The sequence below is a fragment of the Lactuca virosa genome, chromosome 9 (genome assembly GCF_052849685.1).
Source record: "Lactuca virosa cultivar CGN04683 chromosome 9, Lactuca_virosa_CGN04683_v6, whole genome shotgun sequence".
NCBI classification, from domain to species: Eukaryota; Viridiplantae; Streptophyta; class Magnoliopsida; order Asterales; family Asteraceae; genus Lactuca; species Lactuca virosa.
In genome coordinates this window covers 32,072,820-32,088,607 of record NC_136434.1, presented here as the reverse complement: position 1 = coordinate 32,088,607, position 15,788 = coordinate 32,072,820, and positions in this window count along the sequence as shown.

Genomic DNA, 15,788 nt, shown 5'->3' with positions numbered 1-15,788 from the left:
TGTTGCGTAAGACCTTCATCTTTCTCCCCACCACCGCTACTGGCATATCAATATAATCCAGGCGCTCATTGACTTGAATATCATCCAAAGGGACCACTGCCTCATCATGTAATATGAACTTTCGCAACTGCAAAACATGGAAAGTGCTGTTGAACTGACTGAGCTCCTCGGGTAGATCCAATTTATAAGCAACCTTGCCAACCCTAGCAATCACCCAAAATTGCCCAATATATCGGGGCCCCAATTTGCCCCTCTTCTTGAAGCGTATCACACCATTCCAGGGTCAGACCTTCAGTAGCACCATATCGCCCACCTGGAACTCCAACTCTGATCAACGTCGGTCGGTGTAGCTCTTCTGTCGACTCTGGGTTGTCTGCAATCTCAGCCTGATCTACAGGATGAGTTTTGTGGTTTAGAGGACTACCTCAGTCCTCCCCATGACTCGGTGACCAACCTTCCCCAAAAAACTGGGGTATGACATCTCCGACCATACAGAAGCTCGTAAGGTGGTGCGCCAATGCTGGAGTGATAGTTGTTGTTGTAGGAAAACTCTGCAAGAGGTAGGTAGGAATCCCAACTCCCACCAAAATCTATGACACAAGCTCGCAACATGTCCTCAAGTGTCCAAATGGTTCGCTCACTCTGGTCGTCGGTCTGCAGATGGTAAGTAGTGTTGAAATGTAGCCTCGTACCCAGTTCCTCGTGGAACTTCTGCCAGAAACATGAAGTGAACCGAACATATCAGTATGATATAATGGAAACTGAAACCCCATTACGAGCAACAATCTTCCGAATATACACATCGGCCAATTTCTCGGCCGATGAGCTCTCCCGGATGGCCAAAAAGTGGGCACTCTTAGTTAACCGATCCACAATGACCGAGATGGCATCAAAACCGTTGGCAGTCCTCGATAGCTAGGTGACAAAATCCATGGTGATCTGTTCCCATTTACACAAGGGAACATCCAAAGACTACAGCTTGCCATGCGGTCTCTGATGCTCGGCCCTAACCATCCTATAGGTCAAACACCTCTCAACGTACCAAGCTATCTCCCTCTTTATACACGACCACTAATAACTTAGTCTCAAATCTTGATACATGGTGGCCCCCTGGTGTATCAAAAATCAAGACTTATGTGCCTCCTCCAAAACTATCTGTCTAACCCCTCTAGAAAACGGAACCCAAACCTGACCACATCAGGTCAACAGTTGGGGACTATCGGTGACAAACCTGTCGATCTCGCCCCGATCCTCTTTTGTTTCAAGTTTTCCTTCTTAAATCCTTCTGCTTGTGCTCCTCTGATCAAATGTAAAAGTGTAGAATCAATGGATATCCTCATACATACACCCCCAGCCGAAGATCCAGCTGACTTGCAGATCAAAGAATCTGCAACCACATTTGCTTTACCCGAATGGTAAAGGATCTCGCAATCATAATCCTTGACCATGTTAAGCCACCTGCTCTGCCTCATGTTCAGTTTCGGTTGGTCCATAAGATATCACAAACTCTTGTGGTCCATGTAGATAGTACATCGGACCCCATACAAGTAGTGTCGCCAAATCTTGAGGGCAAACACTACTGCCCCCAACTCCAGATCAAGAGTAGGATATTGTGCCTCATGCGGCTTCAGCTGTTGAGAAGCATATGCAACCACTCGCACTCTCTGCATAAGAACCGCCCCCAATCCAGTGATGGATGCATCACAAAATACAATGAAATCCTCGACCCCCTCCGGAAGGGTCAACAAAGAGGCCTCGCATAACCACTGTCGGAATGTCTCAAATGTCGTCTGTTGCTCAGGGCCCCATTGGAAATCCACTCCCTTTCTCGTCGGACGAGTAAGAGGTACAACAATCTTGGAGAAATCCTAGATGAATCTCCACTAATAACCCGCCAAACCTAAGAAACTCCTAATCTCGGAGGGAGACTTCAGAACCTCCCATTGCATCACGACCTCAATCTTGGCCGGATCGACCAAAATTCCATTTTGCTTAACGAGATTCCCAAAGAACTGGACCTCTCGTAACTAAAACTCACACTTCGAGAACTTTGAATACAACCGTTCTCGCCTCAGCACTCCCAAAAGATCTCGAAGTTGTTCCTCATGCTGCTCTTTGGTATTGGAATACACCAATATATCATCAATAAAAACAATAATTGATCGATCGAGCATCGGCCGTCATACTCGATTCATCAAGTCCATAAAAAACCGTAGGCGCATTGGTGATCCCAAATGGCATCACCACAAACTCATAATGCCCATAACGAGTCTGAAATGTTGTCTTCTCCACATCCTCCTCTCTCACCCTCACCTGATGATACCCCGACCTCATATCGATCTTGGAGAACCAAGAAACACCGTGAAACTAATTAAAGAGGTCGTCAATCCACAAAAAAGGATAACAGTTCTTCACCATCAATTTGTTCAACTCCAGGTAATCAATGCACATCCGGTGTGAGCCATCCTTCTTCTTGACAAAAAATATCGGTGCTCCCCACGGCGAACTGATCGGTCTGATGAACTGCATGCCTAGCGGCTCCTGAAGCTGAGAGGATAACTCCTGCATCTCGGGTGGTGCCAAACGGTACGACTCCTTGGAAATTGGAGCCGTACTTGGCACTAGGTCAATCCTGAAGTCAACCTGCCTCTCGGGTAGCACACTGGGTAACTCCTCCGGAAACATATCAGGAAACTCCCTGACAACTGACACATCAGAAACCGAGACTTGATCCCCAAGCTAAGTATCAACCACATAGGAAAGATAACCCACACACCCATGCTGAATATACTGTTGATCCCTGGCCACCGAACAAAACCCTGACCCAATCCTGCTACCTTCTCTATAGATAACCAGTTCTACTGTGACATCCCCATTTTCACGGCCAGAAAAGACTGATGTAACATCCATAAAAATCATGCCAAATTTAAACTTTTTAAAACATTTCAAAACCAATGATTATTACAAAACTTGTTTTCAAAATAGTACAATGTCAGAGTATCCCAGAATCAAATCATTAAAACATAAGGAGGTGTACGATCACGCATTCGCCTTCCCACGATCATCAGAAGTACCTGAAACAAAATCAACAATTGTAAGCCCAAAGCTTAGTGAGTTCCCACGATCATCAGAAGTACCTGAAACAAAATCAACAATTGTAAGCCCAAAGCTTAGTGAGTTCCCCCAAAATACCAACGTCATACAATCATAATCATATCATATAAACAAACAACATGCATAATGAGCCTTCAGCCCGACTGGACCGCCTCGCAGGCCTTCAGCCTATCTGGACCGCTCTCCGAGCCTTCGGCATGTCTGGACCGCCTCGCAGGGCCTTCACCCTATCCGGACCGCTCGCCAGGCCTTCGGCCTGACTGGACCGCCTTATAGGGCCTTCAGTCTATCCGGGCCGCCCTGGGTATGTTAGCTTTCAACACAAAGCAGGACCGCCTCAACCCAGCCCCCAATCAAACAATCATGTGCACATAAATATCATAAGTTATCTAGCATGTACAGATAGTCATACAGATCTAACAGATCACTAATCATAGCATCATCCTATAACCAGGATACCGACCTAACCGGTCACCAACATAGCATCATCCTATATACCAGGGTACCGACCTAACCAGGTCACTAAGCATATCACCATCCTAACTAACAGGATGTAAATCAATAAGCATATCATGCAATAACCATGATACAAATCCGAAAATGGCCGGCATTGGTGCCTTAGACCCTGTTGATATAGTGAGAAGAACTCACCTCACAAGTAGCTTGGAATGATAATGTCAAATTCCTCCAAATACAACTCCAACTCCAACACCTACATCCACCAATGTTCCACTTCCATAAATTCCCAAATTATCCCCAGAAGTCAAACTAGTCAACCCTTGGTCAAAGTCAACGGTCAAGGTCAACAGTCCATGTTGACCCAACTCGTCGAGTGCAGCTCACTGGCTCGTCGAGTCCTTCCAGAACTCATGAAATCGTGAAAACCCTAGTTGACTCGCCGAGTTTCCAGACAACTCGTCGAATCAATGCGTGTCCAACTGTCGGGAAAACCCTAACTGACTCATCGAGTCTTCTTACTGACTCGTCGAGTTCATACAGAACCAATACATGCAATCTTCAACCGACTCGTCGAGTCGGCTACACGACTCGTCGAATCCCTTCAGTCCATTTCTCATCCAGACGTTTTTAAGCTACCCCAAAGCTCCATATTGCAGATCTAACCTCCTAGTGCATGGTTTCCACGTAAAGTTTCAAACTTTACGTACATACATGGTCCTAGATGCCAAAACCAAGCTAAGGGAAAGGTTTAAACAAGGAAGAAGAACCTAAACTTGCTAAATCTGATAACTTTATGACTATAGGGACTTAGAGGAGTCCAGATCTGAAGTTACAACTTCAGATCATGCCCAATACCTGAAATAACCCACAGCCAACTAGAATATGGCCCTAAACCTTTACACGAAGAGATCTAGCTAAAGATAAGTCAAGGTAACGACTTGTTACCTTCAAAATGATGCCAAGATGAAGTAGAGTCAGATCCAAAAGCTTCTCTTTGTTCCAAGCTCGTTAGACTTCAAGCCTTCTTCACAAAATGCACTAAAAGCACTCTTTAAATCTCACCGACACTCAAGAACAAGGTCTAGACTGATTAGGGTTTCTACTAGCCGTCAAGAGGTGGTAAGGGGGCTGGAGGAAAGGACTTAAGGTCCTTTAAATAGGGTGCAAACCCTAAAAATTAGGGTTTCCATGCACAGACTCTACTCGTCGAGTCGGGGTCCTCCAACTCGTTGAGTAGGAATCCTAAACCATGCGGGCCAACTAGGTTCGACACGACGGGTTGGAGCCTCCAACTCATCGAGTTCCATTAGCAAAATGAATATAAAGCTTTTGAAAATTATACCTGGGAGTCGGGTGTTACAACCAATTTGTTTATGCTTATTTAAAAATCAGAGTATCCTTTTTGAAGAATAATAATGCGGAATTTGTTCCCAGAAAAACATGATAATAATATTATCAAAGCATTTCCGAAGAAATGTATTTTTATTTATAATAAAACATTGGGATGTCATCGTCAATATAGAATCAGCCTTACATTAATTAAACTAGTGGCCTAATACTCATTGAATCTCTCAGCATAATGTATCTTTTATATAGCCACCTGTGATACAATAAAATGAGTGGGTCAGGTTGGGAAACCTAGTGAGTACATAGGGTTTTCAACCCACAGTAACATAATTATTATGTTTAATCATCAAACAATTAACACAATTTCCCATCCCCATTATCTTCTTTATTCTTAAGTATCTTCTATAAGAATCATCTATTCCTCAATATTCATTCCTAAGGATTGTCCTAAGGAATGATCACGAAGTCCATCGTTGCCGGGGTTTATCTAACAGGCACTAAGTACATAGCTGCCAATGTTATGTATTAGGCACAACTGCCATTGTTATCTATTAGGCACAACTGCCAATATTATCCATTAGGCGCAACTACCAGGATTTTTTTAGAGTATATCTGGTGAACACGTAGTTCAAAAACACCTACAGATTATGAGCCTGCTAACGTTCCACTGGACTGTCTAGAATAGTCTGTGGTTGTCATCTATACTTTGCTAGATAACTGGATCAGCTTTAAAGTCAAGGCTTCTCATTATCTTTCACCTTTCATCATCTATATCATCTTTCATCTCTCATCATCTGTATCATCTTTCATCTACCCATCTTTACCCAATATATTGATAGGTATAAAAATACATATACAGTTTAAATCAAGTAAAACATGTATAAATCGTTCATCTAGCATAAATATCAGGAACACAGATAATAAGCACATATATCATGTATTAATATTAAATACTTTATATCTGTGTGTAAGATAAAAGTAACTATGCACTCACTTGTTAAAGTGGCGACTCGAAATTTGGGCAGCGCTTCGCTTCTAGCAATGGTCTTTTCCATTGACATAACCTAGTATTATTATAACTAAGTTTTAGTCTAATATTTATTACGACTAGTTATTAGTCTAGGTTCATCATTAACCCAAAGTTTACTTCACGATCTATCAAGTAAGGAACAACCAGGTAGGATCATATCGGAGGTAGGGTCCGTTTGGTATACGAAGTATACTGTTTGGAAATTCCACTTTAAACACCCCACTAAATCACAGCCTATACATCATCCCTATAACTAGATCAATTAGTATAACGACTTTGAATCATTGATAAATCTTGTTTATAGGTTCATAATAACGATAATGAACTTAAACATAAGTTATACTTAAAGTATGGTAAGCATAACTCACTTACAAGGAGGTTTAGCGAGGAACCGGGCTATGCACGGACATAACTTCTAAGCCGAAAGCTCTTCTTCTTGGGGTTCTGGTGCTCCAGGACTCGCTACTAACATCTAGGAGGTGCTATGGGTTAGAATAGAGGGTTTGGGGTGTTTGAGAGAGAATGGTTGAGAAAAGTGTGAGAAAACAAGTGATTTGCGCCTTCTATTAATAGGCTGTGAGAAGGTCGAATGTTGGGCATTCCCTAGCATTACGTTGGGTGTTCTGTGGCCACGTGACACCATCTGGTGACAAGCCGTGGGGAAGAAGGTGCGGCCCAGATCGTGCTACGTGTCACTATTGGTTACTCCAAAAACTAACTATCTTTTAAAATCTGTAACTTTCGCACATGATGTAACACCCATAAAATTCAAGCCAATTTAAAACATTTTAACCCATTCAAAAACCATTAAGTTATTACAACTTGTTTTCAAAATAGTTTAAACATCATAGTATCCCCAGAACCAAATCACAGAATCATGAAATATGAGGAGCGGTACGATCACGCCTTTGCCTTGCCACGATCACCTGATGTACCTGAAACAATAAACTGAAAACCGTAAGCTCGAAAGCTTAGTGATTTCCCCCAAAATACCCGTACACACATAGCCATACACATACATCAATGAACAGCATACTATGGGTCCAATCAACCGACAGGTTGGAATACCCCATGCCCTCAACCGTCGGGTTGGAATGCCAACATACTACGAGTCCAATCATCCTCGGGATGGAATACTCTCGGCCCACAACCATCGGGTTGGAATGCCCACACACCTATACATACAATATCAAATATGGGTCCAATCATCCCTCGGGATGGAATACCCCAGGCCCTCAACCATCAGGTTGGAATGCCCACCTACTATGAGTCCAATCATCCTACCGGGATGGAATACTCCTGGCCCTCAACCATCGGGTTGGAATCCCCACCTACTATACATACAATAACTACTATGGGTCCAATCATCCCTCGGGATGGAATACCCCAGGCCCTTAACCATCAGGTTGGAATGCCCACCTACTATGAGTCTAATCATCCTATCGGGATGGAATACTCCTGGCCCTCAACCATCGGGTTGGAATGCCCACATACTAGCAAACATGTGCACCTATCAAATAACCATATAACAGTTTACAGGGCAACATACTAGGGCCCTATCATCCTACCGGGATGGAATACCCTCTACTACTGCTCAACACGTGCACATATAACAGGTAATCTCGTACCAGCATACAGACAGTCAGACCAACTACAGGTCACTGACACTAAGCATAGCCACATCCAATCTACCAGAATACCGATCTAACAGAGCATACCATCATATAGCCATCCTATCTACCAGGATGCCAACTAACATATCACAACAGTAACTATCTCAAATAACAAATCAAAGGGCCGGCCTTGGTGCCTTAGACCCTTGGGTATAGTGAGGATAACTCACCTTGCAACTGCCGAACCGAACCACGAAAGCACAATCCCGAAGCACTGCCCTAAACTCAAACACCTATAGCCATCAATGATCCATTGACATAAATATCCAAATTACCATAATACCCTTGAAGGTCAAACTGGTCAAAGTCAAAGTCCTGGCCAAAGTCAATCTTCCTGATTGACCCTACTTGCCCAGTCAACCCGCTGACTCGCCGAGTTCCCAAACTTCAGAAACTCTTATATCACGACTCGACTGGCCGATTCACCCCACGACTCGTCGAGTTCAACAATCTCTGAGTCCTATCATGTCCAACTCACTGAGTCACCACTCAACTCACTGATCTGAGTCTTAACCAGAAGAGGTTGGGGTTTTGCGTTCTGACTCGCCGAGTCCAAGAACAGACTCACCGGGTCCACGACAATCTTCAACAGACTCGCCGAGTTGTTCCTCCAACTCGTCGAGTCCATGCCTATCTTCTACAGACTTGCTGAGTCCAAGAACAGACTCGTCGAGTCTCTTCAGCCCTTTATTCATACAGAGGCTTTTTGAGTCATGCAGGGGCTCCAAACCGTAGATCCACTCTTCTAGGGCATGACTCTCACGTAAAGTTTCAAACTTTACGTGGAAACAAAGAGCTAAAGGCCCAAATCAATCTAGCGCTAAGGTTTAAGACAAGGATGCTTCACCAACAAACCTCATATCTAGATCCTTAACATGCCAAAATGGCCCCAAATCTCATTCTTGAATAGATATAAATGCAATAGAGTCAAGGTAACAGCTTGTTACCTCCAAAATGTGCCCAAGCTGAAGTAGATTCTGGATCTACACCAATCCCTTGATGCTAGCCTCATGATCTTCAAGCTCCCTTCTCAGTATTCCTCCTCCAAAGCTCAAATCTCTTTAACAATGGAAGCTCACACGATTTTAGGGTTTACTGACTCTCAAGGGCAATAAGGAGGCTGAAGGGAGGGCATATGGTCCTTTAAATAGGGTGCAACCCTTAAGATTAGGGTTTTCTCTTTTCAGCACCAACTCGTCGAGTCCAGCTACCGACTCGGCGAGTTGGTCACTTAACTCGCGACCAGAACCCACTCCGACTCGACGAGTAAGCATACCTACTCGTCGAGTACCTTATTCAATTTACCCTTAAGTCCTTCAATCATACTTCTAAATTTTGGGATGTTACACACGAGCTCCGTTTTTGACGTTATTTACATTCACTCGTAGGTAGCGACGTGATCTACAACTTTTGTTTAGACTCCGTTGGCTAATTTTGAATTTATTTTTAAAGTTATATTTTAACAGGCTTAGACAGTTAAAGTTCGTTAAAAATTCATAACATTGTCATCCAACGTCCGTTTTTGACTGTCTTTATATCGTTGAGCTCCTATTAACGATATCTTCAATTCTCGTTTAGGTTGGGTCGGCTAAAAATCGATCAATCTAAAATTCGATTTCGGGTTGTATACTACTATGCAAAATCTTAGAAAAATCGTAACTTCCTCAAACGAAGTCAGATTTGGACGTTCTCTATATGCACGCTCTCGGTTTAATGTCTACTACGAATTTCGTTTAGGTCGCTAAGGCTAAAAAGTATTTTATCAAAAATTCACTTTTTACGATACGCGGAGCCGTGCAGGTTTAATTGCAAAATTTCAACGGGTCATAACTTCTTCGTTATAAGTCAGCTTTCAACGTTCTTTATATGTACGAAATCCTTGTGACATATACTATACTTTGGTTAAGATTATTTCTAAATAATATTCTATCAAAAAAGTCATTTTTGACGCTTATTATCTCTAAATTGACTAGACCGAATCTGCGGGCGTTACATCTACCCCACTTGGGGTTCGAACTACCACTCATTGACCCTCGCCGTCAATCATAGCATGAAAATTTCCTGGCCAATCCATCCCTACTATCACGAATACATCCCTTATGGGGATAGGGATCAAGTCAATCAGATAAGGCACCGCGAAGATCTCCAATACACAACCCTGATACACTTTGGATGCTGAAACCCCATGTTTATTGGCGATAGAAACTCACAACGAGCACTCCAACTCGCTAAGGGTCATACCAAAATCCATGATAAAATATCGAGACACAAAGGACCAACTCGTGCCCGAGTCAAATAACACAAGAGCAGGCAACAAATTCACTAAGAATGTACCTATCAGAAACATAATCATAATCATACCATAAAGTATCTGACAAAATAATAAATATAAACATACCAGTAACGACGTCCGGCGCCGCCCTGGCCTCCTCTACAGTAAGCTAGAAAGCATGAACCTGAGCCCTCGAGGGCTCCACCCTACCCTGGCGTCCATCCATGATCCTCAGTGTGGCTGGCGCTAGAGCATGCGCCGACCTCGCAGCAAGCAGGGGACAGCTGGCCTTCATATGGCCAATCTGCTCACAATGGTAACAAATCTTGGTGCTCGATAGTGGGGCCTGCTGACTATAATACCTCGCAATGTGGCCCTCCCTGTCACATTTGTTGCATCCAGAAGAAGATTGACAAGCACCATCATGAACCTTGTCGCACTTGCCACAAGTGAGGCCCCTCTGTCCCCCAGATATCGAATCAGTGGGCTTGAACCGCTTTGCTGCAGGCTGTGACTGAACATGATCCTTCCTTAGCTCCCTCGACTGGAGCTCTATCTCAATCTCACGCCTCCTCATGGCCTCCTGTAACTCAATGAGTGAACCATATCGTTGAGTGGACACAAACTGACAGATATTCGTCTTGAGAATACTCAAGAACCGGGTCATCTGAGCTTGCTCAGAAGCAGGAAACTTAGGGCAAAACATAGCTCTCTATGTGAACATCCTGGTGATCTCCGCCACCGACTCGGTCCCCTGCCTCAGATCCAAATAGTCCTGAACCAACCTCTCCCGCTCCACCAATGGAACATATCTCGAGCGGAATATCTCAGAGAAATGCTACCAAGACACGGCAGCCCTCTGCTCCGGAGTGTAGGAGCTAGTTACCAAAATCTACTAGTTATTCTCTCCAGACCGAAGAAGGTTCAGAGTGTGTCTGACCTTCTGGTCAGCTGGGCATGAGCAAGTAAAGAAACATCCCTCAACATCTGACAGCCACCTCATAACAATGATTGGATCTTGAACCCCATCAAACACCGGGGGCTTCGTATTGTCGAAGTCCCATACTGGAATACTCTCCCCGCTCCAATCCTCACAACATCGATGACCGTGGTAGCCGCAACAGCAGCAGCCTTAGAAAGTGCAGCGTATCGGTCATCAAACAACTACATCATGGCAGTCTTGATAGAACCAAACAACTCCGGTATCTGCCCCTGGATAAACCAAAAACTAGCCACTCGCTCCTGAATCATCTCCCTGACCTGGTCCTTAGTCAGTTCGGGCCTATCCTGGCCACTCGCTCCTGCTCCTGATCCGGATCCCCTCATGAACACCATACTGAAATAAACCAAAAAATATCAGATAAAACGCAATCCATACCATAAGAGCTATTTCAAATAAGGAAACCCTAGGGGTTGTGACTTCCTTGCTACGCGTACAGCTCATGTGCTTCTGGTAGTATGGTACTATACTACCTTCCGCACCTACCCGTACTTGTCTTAGAAGATCATCACAACAACCCTAACAACACCCACTAGAATATGCATACACCTTTTTCTCACTTCCTAGAGAAAAGCTAGACATTCCTCAAGTGGTCTGCTGACCCCACATAACTCATCCAGGAAACTTCCACCAACCCTACAGCACTCGTGTATGCTACTCATACATAACACTGAACCCCATAGACAGTCGAATATCTGATTCCACTCTAAGACCTTCATCAAACAAGAAAAAGAAATAAGGCTAAACCAAACATTCCAGGCTATAAAATCTTAGTTATGTACAACTATGATGCATACACTAAGCAACTACAGTAATGACTTCAATTCCATACAAGAAAGAAACACTAGGTTATTAGGCATCAAATATCATGCAATTCTTGAAGATCCCTAGCCTATCACTAGCATGCTGTTCTATCATAAACATAATAGCAAATAACAATGTGGGTAATTTGGGGTATACTTTCTTGCTCCGGCTGATCGTACACATCGCTGTTGGATTAGGTGTCTAAGCCCATAATTATAATTGGCATTAACTTGAATTGATGGTAGCATAGTCCTTTTGGGTTGCCCTCAAACCTTGCAATTGGACATGATGATTTTTTGGAGAGAGAAAGCTAATTATTATTTGATTAATAAATTGAAATAAATAATTTATTAATATATTATGAGAATACTATATTAATTAGAAATGGTAATAATTAATCAGAAGTTAATTGGAATTAATTTTGGGATTAATAGAATTAAAAGTGTTGGGGTTAAAGTGTAATTGTTCAATAGTTGAACAAAAGACATTCTAGAACCTTCCTAAGCCTTGGACGGTTTTAGGAGTGTTCTAGGAGTCCTAGAATTATCCTTGGAGGATAATCAGGAAGCTAGATAATTACCAAAACAAAATATTATTATTATATTGGTTTTAGGGTTATCTAGGGTTTCCATGTTGCACTATATAAACCCCCTTAGCATTTCAATTTTCGGCCAACCCTTTTGGAAGAAGAGATAGCCAAAAATTTGTCCTCCATCCTCTCTCCTAAGTCATTCTTCTTGCTAGCGTGGGTGTGAAACATTAGAGGCACGACAATTGTGATGCTTGCTTGCAAGAGTTCAACAACAAAGGTATGTTATCTTAAACTCATCCATAGGAAATTTTGATTATATCTAGGGTTAGAGAGTTCTTGTTGTTCAACAGAATGTTACACCAATAGTGTTATGACTTTGATCTTTAGACTAAATGTACCCTTAAGTGTTAAGGATTTATCCGTGTTAATACATGTAAGACCCATTAGTGGTATCAGAGCGTATGGTTGTCTAACAATTGGTTGTACATTGCTTGAATTTGAACAAGGAGGAAAACAGAATCGTCATTCTGTTCCGACACCACGTCGTGGTATCTTCCACCACGACGTGGCGATCTACAAATTTGTGTTCTTTTCGTTCGACCACGATGCGGTAATTGCTTACTAGGACGTGGTGGATGATAAGATCAATAAAAATCGGATTTTTTCTTAATCTCATTAATTGATTAGGATAATTACCTTAAATAATGTTTTAATTATGTAAAACTGAATAATTATCTAAGCAATTAGATATCCTTATCTTGAATTCACGAATTATCCATAATCTTTTGGTTTAATTTTAAATTTAAATTATTTTTAGTTTTTGAAATCAAATATTAAATCTATTGTTTTGAAAAGTTTAAAATACACCTTATACTATATGTAAATTAAAAGTTTAATAATTACTATATGTATAAGACTATGTCAGTCGAACCACTAGTACGCTTCATTCATGAAGCTAGTCTATAAGGGGGTATAAGGAAACTGCCTATAAAATGTTAGTTGAATGGATGTCCACTCTCAACCACCACTTCCTTGATTAGTGGAGGGTCGTTAGCCGAATGGGTTTAATAGAACAGATTAATTCTCATTAATAAGTATAATGAATTAAAAAGTAACTAGACATTTTGTTAAAATCCCAATCTTAGTTACTTTAAGAAAAATGTGAATTTGTATGGTAGCCCATAAATTTGCACATTACACTTTATAAGTTGTTAGTGGAGCATGTGTGGTTAACCGACACACTAATGAGGGACTAATAAAGAGTGATAGTGGGTGTCTCGAAAATTATCATTGATTAACGGAGCGTGTGTGGCTAACCGTCACATTAAAATGAGATGATAAATGACATCGAGAGTGCCAAACTAATTTGCATGGTTATTCACATCTTGTTTGTGATCCTCAATATCCCAGTCACAAATGGAAGAGCATAATCTGAGATTAAACATGCCATTGAATAGTTTCAATGAATCTCAAAAGATCTAGGAATTTCATCAAAAACTTAATTTCCGTTAAAATTTCGTTTGTTATGGTGGAATTGGTAAATCGTCATTTACATACCTTTACATAATTTAAAATTAGATTATGTCATCCCTTTTCTAATTTGTGAATTATTTATTTGGATCCTAGCCTTGATATTTCAGTTTGGGTTGTTATACTAATGATCGTTCTTATCTAACTAAAACTACATTCCTTTTACAAATGTCTACTCCAACTAATGCTTATGGTTCCTCCTCTTCCTCCAATCAAAACTTCGCGTTGCTAAACATCTGCTCAAGGGTGACATTGGATGGCACCAACTACAATGACTGGATTCGCAACATCAAGGTGGACCTTCATTTTGAAGACAAAGAGTATGTTCTTGAGAAAGAACGTATTGAGATATACGAAATGAAAGTCATTCCTGAAGAACTAGCTGAATACAAGAAACACTACAATGATGCAACAAAAGTTGCTTGCACCATGATAATAGCCACCATGACTCCTGATTTGCAAAGATTATATGAGGATTACTGGCCGTATGAGATGAACAAGGACATGATGGAAAAGTACCATCATCGAGCTCATCAAGAAAAGTACGAAGTGGTAAAGTACCTCATAACAAGCAAGATGAAAGATGGAGAGTCTTCTAGCAGCCACGTGCAGAGGATGCAACGATACGTAGATCGTCTTGTTAAGCTTAATGTGAATTTTGATGAAGAGTTAGCTATTGTGTAACGCCTGCAGATTCGGGCTAGTCAATTTAGAGATAATAAGCGTTAAAAATGATTTTTTGATAAAAGATTATTTAGAATAAATAATCTTAACCAAAGTATAGTATATGTCACAAGGATTTCGTACATATAAAGAACTTTGAAGTCTAACTTATAACGAAGAAGTTATGACCCGTTGAAGTTTTGCGATTATCTCCGCGTATCATAAAAAGTGAATTTTTGATAAAATATTTTTAGCCTTAGCGACCTAAATGAAAGTCGCATTAGACATTAAAACGAGAGCGGGCATATAGAGAACGTCCAAATCTGACTTCGTTTGAGGAGGTTACGATTTTTCTAAGATTTTGCATAACAGTATACAGCCGGAAATCGAATTTTAGATCAATCGATTTTTAGGCGACACAACCTAAATGAGAATTGAAGATCTCATTAATAGGAGCTCAACGATATAAAGACAGTCGAAATCGGACGTCGAATGACAAAGTTATGAATTTTTAACGGACTTTAACTCTCTAAGCCTGTTAAAATATAAATTTAAAAATAAGTCAAAATTAGCCGACGGAGGCCAAACGAAAGTTGTATACCCCTTCGATACCTACGTGTGGATATAAAGATCGTAAAAAACAGAGCTCGTATGCGAAAGTTACGGATTTTAGAAGATAATTAGTTTTTGGAGTAACCAACGAGTGACACGTGGCGTGATATGGGCCACACCTTCTTCCCCACGGCTTGCCACCAGATGGTGACACGTGGTTGGAAAACACGCAGCAGAATGCTAGGGAATGCCCAACGTTCAGTCTTCTCATAGCCTATAAATAGAAGGCGCAAATCACTCCATTCCTCACACCTTTCTCACTCATTCTCTCTCAAACACCCCTAAACTCTCTAAGCCTTTCCGTAGCACCTCCTAGGTGTTAGAAGCGATTCCTAGAGCGCCAACAGGCTCCAAGAAAAAGAGTTTTCGGCTCAAAAGTTATGCCTGCACAGAGCCCGGTTCTTCCCTAAACGCCCTTGTAAGTGAGTTATGCTTACCATAATTTAAGTATAACTTATGTTTAAGTTCATTATCTTTATTATGAACCTATAAAAAAGATTTATCAGTGATTCCAAATCGTTATACTGATTGATCTACTTACGGGGATGATGTCTAGGCTGTGATTTAATGAGGTGTTTAAAGTGGGATTTCCAAACAGTATGTTTTGTATACCAAACGGACACTGCCTCCGATATGATCCTACCTTATTGTTCCTTACTTGATTGATCTTGAATTAGACTTTGAGTTAATGATAAATCTAGACTAATAATTAGTCGCAATAAATAATATACTAAAACTTAGTGATAATAACA